Below are 24652 nucleotides of genomic sequence, written 5' to 3' on the forward strand. Positions count from 1 at the left end.
CATAACAATATTGATTTTAGATGAAAGAACTTTCAAAACGGGAGACAATCTGATTTTTTACATTAGGAAAGATATTTTATGGGTTAAAAAATTTAAAAATTAAGTTATGTAAAAAGAAACTGTACTTTGTTTCTCAGCTGCCCAGATCTGAATAATCACACAGAAACTATATTAATTACAACACTGTTTGGCTGATGGCTCAGGCATATTTCTAGCTAGCTCTTATATCTGGAATTAACCTATTTCCATTAATCTGTTTATTACCATGAGACTGTAGCCTACCGGTAAGGTTCTGGCATCTTTCTTCTTCTGCAGCTACTTGATGTCTCCCTGACTCCACCTTCTTTCTCCCTGCATTCAGTTTAGTTTTCCCTGCCTTGCTATTTCTGCCCTGCCATAGGCCAAAGCAGCTTCTTTATTAACCAATGGTAATAAAACATATTCACAGAGTGCAGAGGGGAATCCCATATCAAAGTTAGGAAACTAGAGATTTTACAGTGTGAGCTCTGGCAAAATAGACCTTGCCCAGCTCCTCTCCTTCCTAGAAGAAATGGACCCTAAACAGGAACAATGCAAGAGTAAAGCAGAAAAAGCTGAAAAATGTGAGGGCTGAGGTTTCACATCCTGGCAGTGTGTCAAGGGTCTCCTTTTGTCATCCACGCTGGCCTCAAACTGGCAGTCATCCTCCTCCCTCAGCCTCAGCCTCCTGTGTGCGTGGACCACAGGCAATCAGAGCCTGCTTTTCACCCCCTTCAAAAGGGACTGGCGTTAGGCTTGCTTTGATGTTGCTTATGAAACATCACTCCCCCCCCCCCCCCGTTTATTTTTTTCAAACTGAGAAGTAGCAGGGCAGTCACACATAGAGATGAATGCGGGAGAAAAGAGACTTAATGAACGAGGGTAGTGGCGTCATTTCATTTGTCTGCTGTCCTCTTCTAATTTTGAGACAGGATCTCTCATAAAACACAGGGTTTGCCTGTTTGCCTAGACCTGCTCGAGCCTCAGGAGCCTCCTGTGCTTGCTAATTTCCTTCCCAGCTCTGGGATTATAGGTGCATACCACCATTCCTAGCTTTTACATGGGTGCCAGGGATCTGAATTCAGGCTTACGTGATTATCCTATGAGCATTCTACCTAGTGAGCCATCTCCCTCACCTCTAAATCAACGAGAAAATGAGAAAAATGCCATTATATTTTCAGAGAGGCAATATAAAGCCAGTTAGAATGGGCATGTGCTTGGCTATTTAGTTCTCATTTTCTCATCTTTGTGACTTTTGTCATTTATTGTGTGTAATGTGTGTGTGTGTTTGTGTGTACGTGTGCACATATGTGAGCATAGGCACTCGTGTTTCCTAAGAGCACTGTCAGCAGTTGCTTTCTCCTTTCACTATGTAGGTCTCAGTGTTTGAACTCACTCGGTTAGGCTTGATTTGATGGCTTGCACCTTTACCTGATAAGCCATTTAACCTTTTTGATCTTTGTTTCCTCGCATACAATAGGAATAAATTCCAGGTAGTTTTGTAGGTTATATAAAATGAATATAAAGGGCTTAGGTTTTTTTGGTCTGAGATCCAGTGTTCATTACATACCAACTTTGTCCCCACCTTTCTCTTCTCTATTGCGTCTTCTCTCTGACCCTTAGTCCCTTTATTCACTGACAAGTGTCCCAGCTCTGAGATGAGCTGTGGTATTCTGTGGGTACAAATTCATCTGTACTCTGCGATGTCAGGAAGCGACTTCCTCCTAGACTTGGGCTGGCGACTGTAGCGCATGCACCTGTCCAGGAATCAGACAGCTGTGGACATGGAAAGGAGGAGGAAGGAGGCTGGAGGGTCGCCTCAGTGTTGACAACTCCTGCGACTTTACAGAGCTTCAGACTTGAGTCCCAGTACCTGACAGCATCACTCACAGTGCCTGTAATCAGCTCTGAGGCACATGATGCCCCTGGCTTCCATGGGCACCCATATGGATGTGTGTATACTCATATATAGACATGCACAGAAATTAAAAAAATATTAAAAATTAAAAAAAATTTTCAAAAGGCAGGCAAACTGGATCAGTGGTTCCAGATGTTTGTTTTTGTAAAGCGTGGTGGGACACATCCACACTCGCATATGAATTTGTCTGAAACTGCTTTGTATGACAAAGACAGAGCAATGGTACCAGAGCTTATGTGGCCAGCAAAGCCTGAGGTAAGTGTTTGAGCCATGCTGGCCTAAAAGGTTGGGGTGGTTTCTTTAGGGATTATTTTCATTGAACAGATAATTTCATAAGAATTTTTATTTATAGCATCTAGTCGTCTGTTTTCATCTCTCTGGGACAAGCATGAACCATTAAACACTTCCCTAGAGGGGTGATTGAATTCTCTAAATCTCTCCTTCAAGATTGTTGGTCCATAGATTAGAAAGTAAACAAAGATTTTCTAAACCTCGTTTCTATAAACAAATGCTTTGTGTTTCCACTTGAAGATTTCCTAGCTTCTGCCACTTGGGATCTGTAGAAATTGTGGGAATATTCCTTAGCACAAGGGGTAATGTGTTCTTTGGGGGGGCGGGGACGCAGAGAGCAATGTTTCCTGAAATCCGTTAACTTTGGTTGGACCCTTCATTTCTTTTGTCCTCCTAGGGCTGTTTTGTAATGATCTACAAGGAGACCTCCCGAGCAAGCACAGCTGTATGGCAGCTTCCATGGAAGTCCACAGTCAGCTGGCTGTCCGCACTGAACTGCCAAGGCAGAGTCTTGGATCTGACATGAATAGAAATGGGGTGAAGGAAATCTTTTAACAAATACTCAGAGGAACAAAGCTAGATCTTCATCTGTATGGCATTTAAAGACAGACCCGTGAATAAATGCTTCTACATATGGAAGGCAGTAACCACTTAAAACAGGTTTCTAACCTGTTTTAATTTTAAGAAATTTAGATTTCTTGGCAATTTGGGGGAGAAAAAAAATCACTGAAGGCCAAATTGTACTATATCTTAGTAAATCTGCATGTTTGCTTTTAACATATAGTAATTCTGTCTTCTGGCTCCCTTGTAAAGCTTACATTTCTCTCTACCCATAGCATTGTCTTGGTGATCTCTTGTTTCTAGTCTTTTCTGTTCCCTGTGTCCTCCTACTCAGAGCCTTCGATCACCTATCCTTTCGTATTTTCCTACTGGTCTTAACATGAAATAATGCCCAATAACTTTTGTTTTAACCTGGCAGTACCTACCAGTACAAGTGGAGCATGACTTGTCCACGCTCAGTGACCGTCTAGTGTGTAAGGAAGAGCACTGTGACTGCAGTGCAAACAAGGCACCTCTGCAAACAGCGGATGCTGTTCTTTGTCTCCGCAGCTCCATTAATGACTCTAAATTGGCCTGTTTCTGCTTCAGGGGAAGAGGGGCCTCTCAGTTCCTAACCCTGCAATTACAGTTTAGCTTTGCCTCAAACCAGGCTTTGACCCCAGTGAGCAAAGACATTTTCTTTGACAGATTTTTTAATTTGTACAAATCCCAGTTTCACAGCCATTTTTAAAAATACAATTTTTGCTAGTTCTTTGAGAAGTCCGTGTAGTTTTTTTTTTTTTTTTTTTTTTTTTTTTTTATCTTATTTCTTTTCCTCTCTGAGCTCCTGTCAGATTCCTACCACCCAGCTTGTATGGTTGCTTCTGTCCTCCAGCTTGTACTACTACTGGTCACTTGCTCTCTCTCCCCTTTCATCTCTTCCTCTCTCAAACCCAGGGAAAAAAAGCGAACAAAATTCACCCATTTTTCACTTTTTTTGTATTTTGGTGGATTCTCTCATTTTTTCCCAAATAAATTATACTTGAATTTGTTGTTAATATCTTAGATGCCTCTGAAGCTTCTAAGAATTGCTCTAGAATTTTGGTGTGTTTTATGATTTCAGTGAGTAGGGACAGTGCTTTATGGATGCGTGCAGTAGACAACACACGGAATTTGGATGCTCAGTCCAGACTCTCTGGCTGATTCTGGTGTGATGGGCTGCCATTCCTGTGTGGTGTGACCGAACATTTTTTGAAAAAGTTATGGTATTGGAGAAACAAACTTGATCTTGAAGATCTGTGGAGTTCTGTCCCTTACATGAGTGCATGTGTATGTGCCTTAATGACATGAGTTTATACGTATATATCTTACATTTTATAAGATAAGAATATACATGTAGGAAATGATGGGAAAAAAGTTCAGAAACACCAGCTCCGTAATTTCATTCAGGATTGAATATTCTTATGTAAGTCATTTAACTTTTCTGCTTTCCTTTCCCCTGACAAGAGGGCGGTTATACCTCCTGAAAAGACTGTGAGCCTTTTTGACGTGCAAAAGACAGGAATGCTTGAGGTCAAGTGAACATGGCCAGGGTTATCTGAATAATTAGGTCTGAAAGTCTAGAAAAGGCAGAAAAGCCCATACCATTTTATGCTGGCACAGGAACATATTTTAGGGAGAGCATTTAACTAATTAACTTTGATTCATTGCACTTGTCCCAGATCACTGAATAGCTGCTGTCTTTGTTTTGAATGAAATTGCCATGAAACTGCCACTACAGTAATTTCATTTTATGCCCAGTTCTTTTCTAAAAAAAATTTATTGATTTTTATTGAGCTTTTTCTCTGCTCCCCTCCTTGTCTCTCCCCTCCTCTTCAACCCTCTCCAAAGGTCTCCATGCTACCAATTTACTCAGGAGATCTTATCTTTTTCTACTTTCCCTGTAGATTAGATCTATGTATGTCTTTCTTAGGGTCCTCATTGTTGTCTAGGTTCTCTGGGATTGTAAATTGTAGGCTGCTTTTTTTTTTTTTTGCTTTATGTTTAAAAACCACTTATGAGTGAGTACATGTGATAATTGTCTTTCTGGGTCTGAGTTACCTCACTCAAATGATGTTTTCTAGCTCATCCATTTGCCTTCAAATTTCAATATGTCGTTATTTTTTTCTGCTGTTTAGTACTTGTGTAAATGCACCACGTTTTTCTTATCCATTCTTCAGTGAATGGGCATTTAAGTTGTTTCTAGATTCTGGCTATGACAAACAATGCTGCTATGAACATAGTTGAGCACATGTTCTTGTGGCACGGTTAAACATCCTTTGGATATATACCCAAAAGTTGTATTACTGGATCTTGAGGAAGGTTGTTTCCTAATTTTCTGAGAAATTGCCACACTGACATGCAAAGGGGTTGTACCAGCTTGCATTTCCACCAGCAATGCAGAAGTGTACCCTTTTCCCCATAACCTCTCCAGCATAAGTTGTCATCAGTGTTTTTGATCTTGGCCATTCTCACACGTGTAAGATGGAATCTCAGAGTTGTTTTGATTTGCATTTCTCTGATGACTAAGAATGTTAATTATTTCCTTAAGTGTCTTTCAGCCATTTTAGATTCCTCTGTTTAGAGTTCTCTGTTTAGGTCTGTATCCCATTTTCTTTATTGGATTATTTGTTCTTTTGATGACCAATTTCTTGAGTTCTTTGTATATTTTGGCAATCACACCCCTGTCTGATGTGGGGTTGGTGAAGATCTTTTCCCATTCTGTAGGCGGCTGTTTTGTCTTTTTGACCATGTCCTTTGCCTTACCAAAGCTTTTCAGTTTCAGGAGGTCCTATTTATTAATTGTTTCAGTGTCTGTGCTGCTGGGGTTACATTTAGGAAGTGGTCTCCTGTGCCAATGCTCTCAAATATACTTCCTACTTTCTCTAGTGTGAGGTTCAATGGGGCTGGCTTTATGTTGAGGTCTTTGATCCATTTGGACTTGAGTTTTGTGCATGGTGATAGATATAGGTCTATTTTCATTCTTCTACATATGGTTATCCAGTATGCCAGCACCATTTGTTAAATATGCTTTCTTTTTTCCATTTGATATTTTTTGCTTCTTTATCAAAAATCAGGTGTTCGAAGATGTGTGGATTAAAATCCAGGTCTTTGATTCGGTTCCATTGGTCCTCCTGTCTGTTCTTATGCCAATACCAGGCTGTTTACAGTACTGTAACTCTGCAAAAGAGTTTGAAGTCAGGGATTGTGATACCTCCAGAAGTTCTTTTACTGTATAGGATTGTTTTGGCTATCCTGAGTTTTTTAGTTTTTCAAATGAAGTTGAGTATTGTTTTTTCGAAGTCTTTGAAGAATTTTGCTAGGATTTTTGATGGGCATTGCATTGAATCTGTAGATTACTTTTGGTAAGATGGCCATTTTTATTATGTTAATTCTACCTACCCAAGAGCATGGGAGATCTTTCCACTTTTTAGTGTCTTTTTCAATTTCTTTCTTTAAAGATTTAAAGTCCTTAGCATACAAGTCTTTCTGGTCCTAATTTTTTCCCTTAAACTTAACATTGTCCTCTGTTCTGCCAATACTTTAAACAGTTGCAAGAGACACCAGACATTTCTATACCACAAACACCAGACAGGAGCAAAGAGATTAGCTACCTCAGGATGTGGCCAGCACTCAGATTTCTCATGGTCCCCCACAAGGTGATGCCCACAAATAAGCTGGAAACAGTCTTGAGAATCCGCTGCCCTAGTTCCTTTAACCTGTTGTGTCTAACCTCTTGCTTTTATATTATAAAAAAGAGATCTTATGCCCAGTTCTTAAATATCTTCTTGCTGTTCAACCCAGCCAGGAGACAGTGGTATTTTATTCATATTTGTGAGTTAAAATAGGCTTAACTATGACATACATCTTTAAATTTGGAAATGTGCTGTCAAAAAAGAAACAATAAACATGTGACTATATTTTGGTCAATTAGTATAAAAATTTAAGTATTTTCTCAGTGGCAGTTGTTTCCATGTATGAAACACTGTAGCAGAAACAAATAACTTGCTAACAGAGATGTTTGCTTATGTACTTATACACAGGCTTACTTTTTGGGTTTTGTTTCAGTAGTTTGAATATTTTAACGTTTTCCTTTTAAGTTAGTAGCTTACATCAGTTCTGAAACCTAAACACGATGCTGAGACCACCAGAGATCCTTAAGAGGCTCAACATTTTACGTGACAGTGAACCTGTAGACTTTAAACTCAGACTAAGAAATGCTGAAAATCTACCATGGTGGCAGATACATCCACGGAAACAAAGACAATGAGCAGATGAAGGGAAACTCAGATGGGGAGCACTGCAGTTTCCAGAGATAGTATTGCTTAACGAAATTGGGATTTTTTTTCCAACAAAGGGAAAGTGTATGAAAGTACATACTTAAGTACCAAAATATTCCTTTGTCTGGTGTGGGTATAAGGGTCAGGTTAGGCCCTGCCATTTTGAGGACTATTAGAAGCCTTATGGTTTGTCATGGAGGCTGTGTGTGGGGAGCTGTATCCAGTGCCACTCTGAGAACCCATAGTCTGAATCACCATCAACACTCGTGTATGGTATTAAGTGTGACCACCCATTTTATGTTCCTTTATCCATTTCAGTCAGGACTTCTGTATAGTCTCACTGCTTCAGCTTATTCTTGAAGAAATACGTTACACTTGTTGGCTTGTTTCTTTTCTCTGTTTTTAGTGAAAAAGAAAAGTCACTCTGTACTCTCTGCATAGGCTCTAGTATACAGATGGCGACAGTCAGATTTCCAGCACACCTTACCTGGGATCTTGAGACAGTGGCCCATTGGCTATTGCTGAACCTCAAGTTGTTTCTTATGTTCTGAAGACACTGTATTGACAGTACTCGAGTTTTTTCTTGTGTTGTATTAGTTGTTTATGAAGAATATGGGGCCAGGTAAAATGTCTGTTTACTCTCTTCAACTATAACCATCCTAGGAAAAATACATGGCATTTTCGTTTACCCAAAGTAGAATGTAGTTGAGAAAATCTGGCCTTATTAGCATTCAGGCTCAAGAATATATATAGTATATATAAATATAATAACATTTAATATTAATAAAAATGTAATAAGAATATAAATATATATTTTTTGTTTTCATTAATAACAACTTGAATAAATTATAGTAAAAAGAAGAGAGTAATAAACATGAAACAGTAGAGCAAAACCATATTTTAAAATAGAAATGCATCTCAGAGGGCCCCTTTCTCGAGATGCTTTTTTCATTTCTGTAAAGGCCTTTCTTCCTCCTCCTCCTCTCATTTCTAGATATGGCCCTACACATCTCTGACTGGCCTGGTGTTCTCTGTGTAGCTCAAACTGACTCGAACTCCCGACAGTCCTCCTGTCTTAGCCTTCTGAGTACTGTGGTGGCAAACTTGTGCCGTACACATGGCTTCTGTCCAATTCTCATTGGAGTGAACAGAATCCGTACAGAAAGCTTTGCCTACGTGTGAGCTTCACTCAGATGCTTGGGCTAACACAACTTATAAACTTAGCTTTGGGAATTTAAAAATCTGTGTTTTTTCTTTACATCCTTCCTATGCCTTTTGCTTTCTAAGCTCATTGAGTTCTACGTTCACTCACCCATACAATGAAAAGGTAGAGCAGCTAAGTGACCCTCAGGAGGGTTATGTGCTCAGAGATTAGTGTTTGATATTATTATTTGAGATGCTATATTTGGAACATGCAGCCTCCAGCACCCTAATCACGTTCTCTGTGATTTAACTGTATTTCCAGCTGTCTGGCTTCTATCAAGAAAGCTAAAACTGGGGTTTGAGCTATGGGTGAGTGGTTAGGAGCACTGGCTACTTTTCCAGAGGATGGGTGTTTAATTTCTAACACTCATACGGGACTCATAACTGACTATAATTCTACTCCCAGGGGTTCTAACGCTCTCTTCTGACAGATATACATGCAGACAAAATATCCTTGGATGATTAAAAAAAAAGAAGGACAATAAATTTTCTTGTTGGGTCAAGTCTTGAAGCAGAAATGGATGCTTAGGTTAGTTCACAAAGGGAATAAAATAAGAAAATAACGTCCACAGCTCTAGAGTCAAGTGTGATCTCCTCAGGAAACAAGAGGGGAGGCTCTTTTGGTGTGTGTTAGGGCTTGGACACCTCTGTTGGCGAGTTGGTGGCTCTGTGGTGGGGACGGGGTGACATTTGTGAGAGCATTTGAACATGACGACAGGTACTCCCTGTGGGATTGCCTCTCAGGAAAGCGGGCGTCATGGTGCATGAAGTAAAAGCTGTGACCCACAGGGCGACGTTGAGGCACTGGCATTCTCATGGCAGCACTTCTGGGCTCTGTGTTCTAGTTGTGGAGAAGGCATTGCCAAATGGTTAGTGTCCCTGCGATGTGATGTAAGGTGTGTCCTTTTGACAGGTACACTTCCCTTTAGTACCCCGTCTTGCTGGTGGCATTTCTCACCTAGAACTCAAGGATCCCACATGTCTAAGTGTATTGTACAGTGGAGGACATGTAGTTTAAAGTCTCTATCTCTACTGCGTTGTCTCTTTTACGCTGTTAGTCTTTTTCTCAAAAACTTGGGGTAGACTGTGGTGTACATCCTGGCAATCCCAGTGCGTGGGAGATGGAGGCCAGAGGACCAGGAGTTCAAGGTCATAGTGAAGTAGAGTTTAGCCTGAACTGCAGCTCTAAAAACCCAGCAACAGAGTTTCTTTGTATCATTTTTTGGAGTTTGGTGAAAAAGTTGACATTTCCACATCTTCACATTTTATCTAGTTTGATACCGCAGGAGCTGGATTGTTTAGCAAATAAGTCATGTAGGTCCTTCTGGAGTCCCTTCAGTTTTGATGGGACCTTTATTTCTGCGTCCTAAACTCATATTGTTAATCTTTGTGGGTGTTTCTGGCATCAGTACAGCTTTGTGCTTCATGAGGAGAGAATAGGTTTTCTTATTTGTACTGTGTAATATAGAACCAGCTTATGAAACTGCTTAAAAGCATCTTTTTAAAAAAATTTTTATGGTTTATTTTTTTATATTTAAAAATTTCCATCTCCTCCCTTCCTCCTCCCACTTCCCTCCCTTCCCCTCCAACCATACCTCCCTCTCCAGGCCAAGGAGCCATCAGGGTTCCCTACTCTATATTAAGACCAAGGTCCTCCCAACTTCCCCCAGGTCCAGGAAGGTGATCAACCAAGCTGACAAGGCTCCCACAGAGCCTGTCCATGCAGAAGAATCAAAGCCCAGCACCGTTGTCCTTGGCTTCTCAGTCAGCCTCCACCATCGGCCACATTCAGAGAGTCCGGTTTGGTCGCATGTTCCATCAGTCCCATTCCAACTGGAGTTGGTGATCTCCTGTTAGTTCTGTCCCACCATCTCCATGGGTGAATGCACCCCTCGTGGTCCTGACTTTCTTTCTCATGTTCTCCCTCCTTCTGCTTGCTCCTCATCAGGACCTTGGGCAAACTGAATCCAAGAACACATTAGAAAAATTATCCACTACGATCAAGTAGGCTTCATCCCAGAGATGCAGGGCTGGTTCAACATACAAAAATCTATCAATGTAATCCATCATATAAATAAACTGAAGGAAAAAAAACCCATATGATCATCTCATTAGATGCTGAAAAAGCATTTGACAAAATTCAGCACCCCTTTATGATAAAGGTCTTGGAGAGATTAGGGATACAAGGATCATTCCTAAATATAATAAAGGCTATTTACAGCAAGCCGACAGATAACATCAAATTAAACGGAGAGAAACTCAAGGCTATCCCATTAAATTCAGAAACACGACAAGGCTGTCCACTCTCTCCTTATCTCTTCAATATAGTGCTTGAAGTTCTAGCAATAGCAATAAGACAACATAAGGGAATCAAGGGGATTCGATTTGGAAAGGAAGAAGTTAAACTTTCGTTATTTGCAGATGATATGATAGTGTACATAAAAGCATCTTTTAAAGCTGGGATGGTGGCTTATGCCTGTAATCGCATCACTCCTGAAATGGAGGCAGGAGGATCAGAAGTTCAAAGCTAGCCTCACATACATACAAATTTCAGTTCCAACATGTGCTATGTGAGATTCTGTATTCAAAACCAAAACAAACAATCCAAGCCCAAACCAAAGTTGAAACCATCCAAAGAAACAAAACACCTCATTTTAGAATTCCTTTGAGCCTATAGGCCAAGACTGAAAGAATTTCTGTAATGAATGTTGTAGCCCTTGGCTGTAGAAAAATGATGTTCCATTTCTTAGAGTCCTCTCTGCTGAATTAGACTTCATCTTTGTGTTCTCTGATGTATTTATTATATTTAGGGGTTTTATGTCAGTGCTTGCAGGCACCTCAGGTTCCTAATTTTTATTCTTTCTGCTGTTTTTTCTGGGTTGTGGAGTGAGGATTCACTGGTCTCACAGTAAGATGGAGAATGGGGTTTCCTCATGTGTTGGTACAACACTGACTCAAGGAACTTCGAGTGTGCCATTCAGTTTCTTGAAAGATCATGCCCTTTGTTCTGTGAGATCAAAATTTTCATGAAATTTCTTTGACTGTTATGGTACTTCTAAGTTTAAAATCATTTTTGAATCAAATTTGGTAAGCTATACATTTCCTAAGAATTGAATTATTTTGTTTAATAAAAATTAAAAATTATTGGCATCTACTATTAATAAAATATCCTTTTAATTTATGCTGAACCTTTAGTTTAGTACCTTCATTATACTTTGCTTGTTTGTTTGTTTAACTTTTTGAGAAAAATTCTCATGTATCCCAGGTTGTCTTTGAACTCCTGGCCCTTTGGTTCTGTCTCAAAGTGCTGGGATTATAGGTGTGCACTACACCTGCCATACAGAGATGTCTTAGCAAAGTCTAAAGCCATTTAATATATTCACTTCCTCATTAAACCATGCAAAGATACCATGCAAAGGTATCTTTTTACTTTCCTATGTCTATAAAATTATCTATATTTAGATCTGCTTTAAATATTACAATCACATAGTTATTAATATCACTAATATAGTAATATAGTTATTTATTCCCATGAACACACCTGTTTTTGCTTTTCTTTTCTTACTATTTAGTTATATATCCTGAATCTCTGGGGGTTAGTTTCTGTTTTTCTGAGTGCAGTCTTTTTTTTTTTTTTTTTAAAGACAGGGTTTCTCTGGAAGTAGCTCTTATAGACCAGGCTGGCCTTGAACTCACAGAGATCTGCCTATTCTGCCTCCTGAGTGCTGGTATTAAAGGCCTGTGCCACCACTGCCTGACTTCTGAGTGCATTTCTTAATGAAGTACAGCTGGTATGGTTTGTGTACACACACACATATATATACACACACACAATTGAATGCTTACTTGAAGGAACCTCAAATAGCCTACTGTCTGATTCTTTTGGTCAAAAATAGGCTTACTAAGACAATGTTAATATGCAGTTTTGCTTGTCAAGTGCCAGTCAGTGTGTGATTTGGAATGTCTCTTGTTTATTTTGTTTATTTAGTGGACAGACAATCAAAAGCACCTTGTAGGATATGCAGAATCTTTTCTTGACTACAAATCCGGTTCCAATATAGTTCTCTTCCTTTTAATTTGCGTTAGACAGTTTTCCTAACATCGGTATTGAATAAAAGTCTAGTTTTTCTTTATCTGTGGCCTTGGCCCAGGGCATTCTTTGCACCATCTGGCTGTTGCCACCTCAGTAACTGCCTCGGCAGCCTCCACATAGAGAAGCAAATATTGTTTTTGAGTCTCTACCTTTTAATTTTACTGGGGATTCAGATGCTGGAGTAAAAACTTGCTAGCTCAGAGAGGCAGAGAAAGCAGCTGGCTGACCTTCTCTGCCATCTTCTCAGAAGAGAGTTCTTTTCTATGCTACCTGCAACAAAACTTTGCCAACCAGATGTCTCTCCCTTCGGCTTCCTGTACCTCTCTCCCTGACCTCTCGACTTCCCCTCACTCTCTATGGTTACTTCCAGTCAACTGGTTGCTTGCCCTGCCTTTGACCTGTGGTTGACTTTATTTAAATAACTCAATCTCAGGGTTCATAGTGTGATCAGATATCCCACAACAAACCTATCAACTCCGAGTTTTGTGACTGCTCATTGGTTCCCTCTCTGATTGGGCACTGAGATTCCCCATCGAAGGGAAATTCTCCCTCCTGTCTTCCTTACTCCCTTCTTTTCAATACTTTAATTTTCCAGATAGTTTTTTCCAATGGCTGTGGCTAGTCTCAGATTCTCCACATAGCTGCAGATGACCTTGATATCCCCCTTCTCCTCTGCCCCCTCTTCTGAGTCACTTAACTTAGCAGAGTTGGGATGTTGAGGTACTTAGTGCAGTGCTGTTCTATGGGAGTCCTAGGGATCTTGGTTTCTATGTTTAGTTACCTATATTCATGGTACCTCTGTAACCTTATCAGAGATCCCCTTGTCCGTTTCCAGACTTGTCTGCCTGCTTGCCAGCCTGTGCTAATAACACTGTATTTCTGGAAGGCTCGTGATTCTGCTGAGTATTTGGGAGAGTAGTGATGAATGGTGGAAGCCAGAATTTGAGGAAGAGAGCATCAATAGGCAGAGGTGAGACTGGATAGGAAGAGAGCATCAATAGGCAGAGGTGAGACTGGATAGGAATAGAGCATCAGTGAGCAGGGGTAGGACTGGATAGGAAGAGAGCATCAGTGGGCAGGGGTGGGACTGGATAGGAAGAGAGCCTCAATAGGCAGAGGTGAGACTGGATAGGAAGAGAGCATCAGTGGGCAGGGATGAGACTGGATAGAAAGAGCATCAGTGGGCAGAGGTGAGACTGGATAGGAAGGGAGCATCAGTGGGCAGGGGTGAGACTGGATAGGAAGGGAGCATCAGTGGGCAGGGGTGAGACTGGATAGAAAGAGCATCAGTGGGCAGGGATGAGACTGGATAGGAAGAGAGCATCAGTGGGCAGAGGGGAGACTGACTGATGAGTGTGGAGAGCCCTGGCTTCCCAGGGAACGAAGAGTTGTTGCGTTTCTCTCGTATGTGTTCTTTTATTTTCAGCACTGGGAACCAAGCCGAGGGCATTGTGCCTTCCATGGAGGCGCTCCCTCACAGAGTCATGACCTCAACCCCGTCAGCTCAGACTTTGGCTTTCTTTTCTTATTGGAGGTAGTATGTACTTCCTTGCTATTTTTCTCCTGACTAGGCATTTACATTGTTCATAATAATAAATAATTATTAATTTGTATTTTTGTATTTAATTCCTTTATAAACACTGTTTCCTTGAAGTTAGAAAGAATTCGTATTATTATTTATGCCATCTACATCAGGCTAGTCTGGAACTCACAATAATAACTGAACATGATCTCTGTCATCTTACTTGGTAGCCCTGGCTGGCCTGGAACATACTAAGTTGTCCAGATTGGTGTTTAACTCACAAGATACCCTCTTGCCTGTGCCTCCAGAGTGCTGGGGACAAAGGTGCGTATCATCATGACCAGCCCTAAGTACATCAATTTTAAAGTTTTTTTTTAAATTTTTATTCAGGTCATTGTGAGAGAGCACCTATGCACTCAGTAGTCCTCTTATAATTTCTTTGTAGAAAATTTATAAGCAGATTAGACTCATTTTCATAGAAGAAATTGGCTTAGTGGTTAGGCTACTAATGTAAGATCCTTATTAACGTTGATCATTGACTAGCCAAAAGTGTGGATTGTGAGTGTTGATGGAAGGCGAGACTTAGTGTACAAACAGCATCACAGCTGGTAAAGCCTGTAGATCCAGCACTTGCCCAGAGCCCAGTTGATACTCAGTACATTTTGCACCTCATGAGCTGGTAGGACCTTTTGTGCAGAATGGATCCTGACATCTAGGCCAATGTGCCCCAATGCCTTTGCCTCTCAGGCTCTGTGGTGTCACTTGCCCCATTTCCACAGGAATGCTTACAATACCTGATGCCTTTTCTTCATCGCCTCTTCCTTGCAGAATTAGTATCCCGTTGATGTCTTTATTCTCAGGTCCTAGGTGAGTGCACATAAAATGTCCACTAAGTGAACATGTTCATCTTGTTCAAATCATTGCTTGTTGTTCATTGGTTGGCATCATGAGAATAGACAGATGAGTCCTGAAACACAGCTGATGGGCATGTTAATCTAGAGCTCCGAGAGAAGCAGTTTCTCGTCATTTCAGGGCAAAGCCCACCTGCGATCACTCTCCTTTTCTCATTATGTTGATCCTGCATCCGTTTCCATTCCCAAACATTGAAAGTTGGCTAAAATCCCACATTATAGCAATTTATTTTCTTAATTGACTTGGTAGTTTTCAAAGAAAAGAGGCTTTTTTGGGTGGGGGGGGGGTTGCTGTCCAGATTCTCTTTATGGTTTTAACAGTATTGGCTTAAAATACCAAGGATGACTATAGCTACATATTTTGTAGATCACAGAGTTGGAAAATAGTTAATGAACAACTACCTGAAAGTTAAGAGAAGTAAATGGACAACTATTTAGACATAGGAAAGACTTTATTGACATTCGAATGAAGTCCAGGGATTCTTTTCATCATCACACTGTAAATTTAATTTGTATATCACTGTCTGTGTAGAGGACCATTTACTTATATGCTCAGTGTTTAGTACTCATCATGGCTGGAGTGAGTCTGTGAATTCAGATTCTGTTTAAAAAAAGTACCCACTTTTAAGGCCTGCCATTGCTTAGTGTGAGTATAGTGTAGTTGGCAGAAATACTGCCTGGAGAAGATAATGACGGTAATAATTTTGAGGCCATAGTCTTGTGTAGCCCAGGATAGCCATGCACTCGTGACTCTCCAGCCTTAGCCTCTTAGTTCAGGATTAGAGATATGCCTAACTTGCCCATTCTAGCTTTAGAAAATATTCTGACTTTAAGATTTATATACATTTATCAGGTACAAACCCAGTTACCTATTTTCATATTTAGTTTTTAAATTCAGTTTGTCAAACACATTATTTTATCATAAGTTTATAAAATTTTAGTGACTTAAGGGTTTTGAGTACTATTTAGCTACATTTAATTTTTTCTTCATTTATTTTACATAACAACCACAGTTTCTCTTTCTTCCTCTCCTCCAGCTCGCCACCTCTCTTCTACCTGCCCCCCAATCCACTCTTCCTCCTCTCCATTCAGAAAGGGTCAGGTCTCCCATGGGAGTCAACAAAGCAGCCACATTTGATCTTAAAGTACCTAAAATTTTATGGATTTATTTGGTTTCTTTAAATAAGAACTTTCATAAGAACTGAAATAATTTCTGTGACAGTGAGTTGGCCTAGCAGGTAAAGGTTCCTGTTGTCAAGCTTGCTGATCTAGGACTTAGGACCAAGGAGAGTGGGTGAGAACTGACTCCTACAAGTTGTCCTCTGACTTTTGAGAGCACACATGCTTACACATGTATGCATAAAGTAAATGTCTTAAAATGTTAACTGAAATACTTTCAGGGGGTCAAGTTAAACTTACAATATCTTCTAAACTTGGCCACAACAGTACTGAGCTGATAATACTTCTTATAATCATGAATCTAAACCAGTTTTCTATTTTTATTTTTCATTGGCATTATAAATCATTATTGAGCTGTTATCCTAATAGCAAAATCTTTTGTTATAAACATTTAGAATATAACTGATTTTTGTTCTAAAATATCAGTTGGTGAGCTTGATTTTTCTATGACTATTTTTATATTTAGGAGATATTTTCTGTGTTTCATATATAACTATCTTTAGCATTAGGTTAGTTTGAGGAATTTTATCTACTATTTGAATTGCATGAAGAATTTTGGCAGGATCTGCTGGGATTCTTGTTTACTCATCTTATAGTTGGTCAGTTTTATTTAAGATATCATCAGTTCCTTCTCACTCATCTCCGCACATGCTCACTCTACTTCTGTAGATGGAAGTTTCTGTTTACCTGTTCCCATAGCCATTCAGTCATGAAGAAACACACAGAGTCTTATATTAATTATAAATTGTTTGGCCTATTAGCTCAGACTTAGTATTAACTAGCTCTTACAACTTAAATTACCCATAATGCTTATCCATGTTGAGCCACGTGGCTTCATACCTTTTCTCAGTGCAGCAGTCTCATCTTGCTTCCTCTGTGTCTATGGCAACTGCAGACTGAACCCTCCTACTTTCCAGAATTCTCCTAGTTTGGTCACCCCACCTATGCCTCCTACCTGGCTACTGGCCATTCAGTGTTTTATTAAACCAATACAAGTGACAAATCATTACAGGGTTCAAAAGCACTATCCCACAGCATATTTCTACTCAGAGTTAATCTGTAATATATAATTAGACTCTATTTCTTAAGGTAAGCAGTATCTTTTCAGATCTTTGGTCTTAATGGAATTCATATTTTCTCTGTCTCTCTGGTTCTGTCTTTCTCATACTGTCTGACAGAAGTGTAGATGCCTTACAGATTATAAAAAATGTTTCGTTAGGTAGTCAGTGGTGGCACACGCTTTTAATCACAGTAATCAGGAGACAGCAGCATGTTGGTCTCTGAGTTCAAGGACAGCTCTGTCTACAGAGTATGTTCCAGGATAGCCAGGTGTTGTAAGGAGCCGCTAGTTCATCCTGGATGCCCAGAACCAAAATAATCACACAGAAACTATATTAATTAAATCACTGCTTGGCCCATTAGCTCTAGTTTCTTATTGGCTAACGCTTACATATTTAGTGTGTTTCTAGTAATCTGTGTGTGACCATGTGGCTGTGGCTTACTGGCTAAAGTTCCTGCATCTGTCTCTGGCAGGGCTACATGACGTCTCTCTGACTCCCCCCTTCTTTCTTCCAGCATTCAGCTTAGTCTTCCTTGCCTACCTAAGTTCTGCCCTGTTATAATTCCAAAGCAGTTTCTTTATTCATTAATTGTAATCACAGCATACAGAGGGAAATCCCACATCAGCCAGGCTACACAGTGAAACTCTCTCTTGAAAAATCAAAACAAGAAAAGCCAAAATACAACAATCAAACAAACACAAAAATCAAAGAATAAAACCAAAAAACCACCAAACCAAAATAGCCAACCAAATAAACAAAAATCCCATACCAAAACAACAGCCAAGTCTGGTTGGGTCTCAAGACTTTTGTCAGTTACAGCTCCCTAGGTCATTGTTCTGATGCTGAGTGCAAGCATTAGAAGCAACAGAAGTGAATTTTGTTACTCTCTGGGCTCTTTTTCAAGTGACTGTTGTGTGTATTTTTTTTCACTGCAATTCTGATAGAAGAAAATGAAGTATGTTGAAGGTACACTGAAACCACTCCAAATGGTGTCTTTCATTTTATAAATGATAGTCTCTGTTCTTTCTCGGTCAGAGTCAAAATGGAGGGAACATTTGAATCTCTTTTTGGAAATAGGAGTAGATAAAGGGGAAACATGAAGTGTCAGGTTTTTACATGAACTAATATAAGTTGATTTCATTTTTTGCAATAACTCTTTATATGGTGGTTTACAGATATAGGGCAGTGTTTGCCAGAAGTCACTAGTCAGTGATGACCCAGGATTTGAATCTACATTTTCTCTTTGATTTTTGATCTTGATCTATTTTCTTGTATTGCAGAAGAAAAATAAAAATAAAGTGAACATTAAAGATTTTTTTTTGTGTGTGTGTGACTGACAGGTTGTTTTCCATGTGTGCTTAGTAAAGAAGTCCACTAAGGTTCACTCCTGCACCCTCCTCCTCTTGTCTCTGTAGTCTCCTTTGTTGGCAGGGCCATCAAACTTTATTGAGCTGGGCTTTTGGCAGGTTCTCATGGGCTTTTCCAGTGTAAATTAGTTTGAACAGGAGAAGGTAAGAGTGGAGTAATGATATGTTTAGTTTAGAAGGGAAACCCCGTGTTACCTGATTTCCAGAACTGGATTGTTTCTTTTCTTTCTTCTGCTTCATAGAAAGCAAAGTTGTCTAATAAATTAGCAAGATTTGCCCTCAGAGAGAAAACTGAACCTTAGGAAGGCTATTGCTTCTGTTTTCAAATAACTGTTAAATCTTGGTTCTGTTGGATGCTTTGTGCTTTTCAAAATAGAGTGATTAACAATACCACATGTTCCTGTGAGAACCCAGTAAACTGTCAAATAGTAACCCAGTCGCTATGTCCATTTCATTCATCAGTAAGTGGGTAGCGAGTGTAGGACGATTGCAGGAGCAGACACCAGATACCCTTTAAGTGGGAGAATTAACTATGAAGTTCCTTATAAAAATCATTTTGGAGGTAGGAGTTCTAGTTGGTTATCTTTCTAGGAAGTTGAGGACTCTAAGGAGCCAATGTTATTTTTAGAAATGACTGGTGCCCTTTGCTAAGACTATTTGGAAATATGTGTGGCCATTGCAGTACCAAATAGTGCCTAATTTGGACAGTTATCCTTTAGGGCAGCAAATTGCTATATAAAGTCTGAGTTTAAATCTTTACACAGGATTTTTTGCTTACTACTTAGCACACTTTCGTCTTAGTTGTGACGTGAGGACACATCCTAGAATGGCTTTTTGTTGATGTAGACAGTGTGCTTTGTTTGGGGCTTCCCTTTCCTGCTCTCATTTTTCCCTGTTTTTGAGACCAGCCTCTGGTGTGGTGTCTTCTGGCTGGCCCTGCAGGAGTCCCCTTCTGTAGCTTCCAAATATTGATAGTACAAGTTCGCTTTAGGACTTCCGACTGGTTGTCTTTGCTTATCTTATGAGAAATTTGAATGTTTGTTTGTGCCTAGCAGATGTGCTGAATCCTCTGTTACCCTGCCAGAGATACAGAGGAATTCCTGGGGTTCTGCATACATCAGTTGACTCCCTAGTCCTAATTTATATCTTACTGAACATCAGGAATGAGGGAAGTCCTTCTGTGTCTAGAGAGAGATGACAGTGGAGGGTGGATTCATTTAAAACACTCTATCTACATACATCACAGGAAAAGCCAATAATGTGCATTTAATACACAAGAATAGTTATAATGGGAAAATTCACTTTCCTAGAATCACTTTGTTAGTCTATCCAGTTACTGTTTCTTTATGTAGCATGAATATTTATTATTTGTTTATTTAATGATGTTGATTTTTTTTTTTTTTTTTTTTTTGGATACGTTGTTCTGCTTTGTAGCTCAGGCTGGTTGAAACTCTGCCTCCTGCCTCAACTGAAATTAAAGGTTTGTGAACCATCATAATTGACTGTGGATGAGGTAAAAAAAAAAGCAAAACAAAACAAAACAGCAATGGTTTGTGTTGAATCCATCTTTAAATTAACTCACATTGTGCTTTTGTGCTGTTTATGATCCATAAATTTTATGATCCATATAACTATTCTATTCCTTGCTGCTTTTAATTTCTCTGAATATCTACTATCAATTGTCTGAACAATCTTTAGGGTCTTAAAGAACTTCTTACTAAAACAAGGGTTACATAGTTTTATAGTAGAATATCAGTTGAAATTAATAGATTAAAATGATTCAATATTTTATAGCTATAAAATATTTAAGTTTCCCATGCTGAGAGTTTATAACTTGTGACCCTAGAGTGAACTTCTTTAATGTTTTCCGCATAAGAAAATGCCAGCTTTCTGTTTAAAGACACAGAGAAGTCATTCTTTACAGGAAAAAAAATCAAAATTCTAATTATTACTAAGTGGGATTCAACCAAATAAGTCAAGTTAAAAACACAGACAAGTAACAAGCCACATTATTTCTCATTAAAAAATACACCAAGCAATGCCTGTATAATCTAGAAAATGTCCTTCAGAGGTATTAAAGCCGACTTGTTTTAAGCTTGATCTTGGGTACCTGAGTGGCTACTGAGCCATTGACTCCTGCACTGAAGGACTAAATATGATTTCTGTTTCATTTAACACTGTTCTTGAATTTCTGTGTCTGGCAGTTTCTGGATAGGAAACAGGACCCTAAGTGGGAGTGCTCAGACAGAGAGCATCATTGGTATACTTTTGCTTTCTCTTCATATAAACTGTATCGGTGGAATGATTTAATTTGAATATATGAAGTCACAGCATTCAAAATTCATCTAAGAAATTGTTTAACACAGGGAGAAAAATCTTTTCAAGATGTTTTAGGAGTCAATACTCAGGATTACGGAGCCACAGAGCCTTTATGCGTGGACAGACATTTCTCAGCAGAGCAAAGGACGCTATGCTCCATCTCAAGGTTTCTCTGCGAGAGCCAGATCCTTTTGTATATAAACATAGCATTCTATGCATTTGGGAGGAATTTTGAATTTACCAGTTTACTAACATTAAATTTGCAATAGTCAAACATGGAGAGTTTGTAAGACTTTCTAAGTTCTAATATACCAGGTAACTTAGTTTTATAACAGTTATTTCTGTTTAATAACAGCTTGAGAAACACTTCTTATACCATAAACTGCTTTTAATGTATTTTTAGAATTCTTTAGCTCCCAACCTTAGAAGTTTCAAGCACCCTGGAAAGAAACTGCACACCAGGTCCCTTCATATCCTTGTGGCACCTCCCTCTCACAGCTGCGAATGTCCTTTGTTGCTGTGCTCTGACTGCTCTATACTGTGTATGTGAGTGGAGTGACAAGTAACAGATGGCCTTTTGTAGTTCTTTCTTCTAGCTTAATGTCTTCAAGGTTCATCCTTGCTGGAGTGTACACTGATACTTTATACCGTTTTATGGTCAGACAAGTTACCACTGTGTAAATACACCTTATTTTATATACTGTTCATTATTTCATATTCAGATTAACATTCCCCTTTTGGTTATTATGGATAATACTTCTTTGAATATTTATGTATAGATGTTCATGGAGAAATAGGTTTTCATCGGTTCTTGTATGCATATCTAGATTTTTTAGTATCTGGAAACATTGGTATTTCTTTTTAAAACTTGTTTCTTTCTAGACAGTTTCTGTATAGATACTTCCTCAATTTTATCTTGGAGAATATGTTACTTCCTTTCTGTGTTGCCGTGGCATTCATCCGACTAAAATGGCTTAGGGATGGATTTATTCTGGCTCACAGTTTAGGGTATATAGTCCGTCCTGGTGGGGAGTCACGGTGAGCAGAGCTCCACATGGCATGTGCAGTCAGGAGAGAGGTGAAGGCTGCTCTCCAGCTCCCTTTCTACAGGACCCTGATTACATACCTGTATTGAGAGTGATTCTTCTACCTCAGTTAATCCCACCTAGAAACTCCCTCACAGACATGTTCACAGAGTGGCTCCTTGGGGACTCCAGGTGCCATCACACACAAAGAAGTGTGCTTTCTTCTCCTAAACATAGCAGGGAAATCTTTCAGACTTCTCCTTTCTTAGGTGGCAAATAAGGTTGGATGATCTGAGCAGTGTGGTAAGCTTTAACCACCTACTGGTCCCTCTGTACCTGTGTTCTCATTCAGCCAATATTTATCAAATGCATTCTTTGAGACAGGGATTGTGCAAGAACTAGAGCTTCTTGTGTCTTCTGAACAGTCAATGCTATTTGTAGGTCTTGAAGGATAAGCCACACATCAAGTCACACATCAGCATAGCGCATGCCTATGTTTTTCACTGGAGGCCAGGGCGCAGGATTTGGAGTCTAGGTAGATTCCTTAAAATTGATTTTTAAGCAGCTTTCAGGAGTCACCAAATTATTAATACGAAAATGACACTTGATGACAAAAGCTACTTGGAAATCAGTTTATGCTTAACTTTCTGAGTGAATGAGTTAGTTGTCAAAGTGATCGGTCAAGAGAAGGCTGCCCCACTTCTTCCATACTGTTTCTCCTTCCCCTTCCCAACCCTGAAAAGTAACTTTTAAATCTGACTACTTTAGTTACCTTCAAAACTCCTTGGTATCAGAAAGAGTTAGACTTCTGTTCCTTGTGTGAGTGCTGACTGATGTGTGGCTCTGCAATCTTCGCTGTCGCGGCTGTCTCCCGCTGAGTGCTTGCCGAGGGCTCCTGGCCCTGGAGAACCATACTAAACTGCCAGGAAAACACGGTAAACTTTGCTTATCTGTTGAAAATTTCAGGATTTAAAAAATTGATACACATGTAAGTTTTTTCTGCCTTTTTAAGCCCTCATTTCCTTTAAAGACCAATTTTTTGGACTGGGTGTCTTGTTAGAGGCCTGTAATTCCAGTCTTTAGGAGGCTGAGTCCAAGAGGGTTGAGACTTGAGGCTAGCCTGGCTCACAAAGGAAACAGAAAACCAAAACAAAAAACTCATTGCTCTCCTTAATTTTTTTTCCCTCATAGCCGGGTGGTGGTGGCACACACCTTTAATCCCAGTACTGGGAAGGCAGAGGCAGGCGGATCTCTGTGAGTTTGAGGACAGCCTGGTCTACAACAGCTAGTTCCAGGACAGGCTCCAAAGCTACAAAGAAACCCTCTCCCCCCAAAACTAATTTTTTTCCCTCACACTATTGTTTTTGTACAAAAGAACCTGTTACCTGTCTTGTATTGTCACCATAATTTGGGTCCAGATTAAAATAGAGAGATTTGTGTTATAGTCGTAGTTACCCTAGTACACATGGAGGGAGACTGTGACAGGAATGACAGCGCTGATCTCCTCTTAAACTCTGCTGCAAATAGACTTCCAAGCCTCATGCAAGCCAATTAAGGCTCGGCTGGCCGTCAGTAGCTCCCTATTGTCTTGGATGGCTCTGGGTGCATCTGCGGTAGTTTTCTCTTAATTAAATAATTTGATGTGGAAAGATACACTTTTACTTTTTTATTTATTTTTTTTATAGACAGGGTTTCTCTGTGTAGCCCTGGCTGCCACGGAATTCACTTTGTAGACCAGGCTGACTTGCTCAGATTTGAAGGTCAATGTTTAATGCATGTCTTTTGAGATGTGAAGATCCACCTTCAAGCTGGGCCACACCTCTGCTGGCAGCCTCTATAAAGGACATGGAACAAGGACGCTTACTTTCTTTGCCTGTTTGCTCTTGCTGGCAAATCCATTTTTTACTGGTATTAGAACCTGCTTCTTCAAGATTCTGGCAGATTGTGAAGACCAACTTAACAACTATTAACTTTCTGGTCTTTCCATTGGTAAATGGCTTTTGTTGGACTAGCTGAACAGTAGCCTTTAAAAACACTTTCAATACATCTCCTTTCTCTAGCTCTGCCTCCTTTCTTTCTTTCTTTCTTTCTTTCTTTCTTTCTTTCTTTCTTTCTTTCTTTCTTTCTTCTAGCTAGCTTGCTATAGATTTATTCCTTCAGTTTTATTCCTCTAGAGAACCCTGGCTAATACAATGACTAAAGAATTTTATTTTGAAAACCAATTTATTATTATTATTGTATATGTGTTTGCTATGTATGTGAGTGTTTGTGCTTAAGTGTGCATTTGAAGGTCAAGGAATAATTTTGTTTAATCCCCCGGGGATTAATCTCAGGTTGCTCTGGTTGTATAGCAAGCTCCGCTAGCCATCGTGCCATTGCACCACCCCATGTGCCTACTTCTAATTCATAAGTGCAGTTATTGCTTTTTTAGACATCCTTGGCTTTCTGGTCTAGTCATTATTCATGGTCGTGTTATTTTTATTTGGTGGCTTGTCTGTTCTGAGTTGTAGTTGCAGATATATAAGTGGGTTAGATTCACATTGACTTAGCTTTCATGATTTATTATATCGATGCAACAACATACTGCCAGAGAGAAGGGAAACAGCCCTTCCTAGATGAAGCACTGCATTCCTATTGTATGCTGCTAATGCTTTTCTTCCCACTACAGATGGGACAGGCTGCTCATGCTCTAGCAGTGACCTCTACGTTTGCCATGCCTTAGCTGCTATGATGGTTCTTTGTGCAAATATTTTCTCAACCTTCCATTTGTCACAAGTAGCTCAGCGTTATCCCGTGAGTAATAGATTTATGATTCCTGTAGCATTAGCAGAGAGACTAGGATGCTAACGTGTTCCAGCTGTGTTTCCTGCAGTTGGCTTTCCTTTG

The 24652-nt window shown here is 39.6% G+C and overlaps 1 protein-coding gene across 5 annotated transcripts in view; it reads left to right on the forward strand.

Moving 5' to 3' along the window:
• The window catches only part of Ppp1r9a (protein phosphatase 1 regulatory subunit 9A), a 296952-nt gene that overhangs the window by 37436 nt on the left and 234864 nt on the right, over positions 1 to 24652 (forward strand). The gene's annotated exons all lie outside the window — the stretch shown is intronic.

This window comes from Arvicola amphibius, chromosome 2 (assembly GCF_903992535.2).
Source record: "Arvicola amphibius chromosome 2, mArvAmp1.2, whole genome shotgun sequence".
In the NCBI taxonomy this organism is placed as follows: Eukaryota; Metazoa; Chordata; class Mammalia; order Rodentia; family Cricetidae; genus Arvicola; species Arvicola amphibius.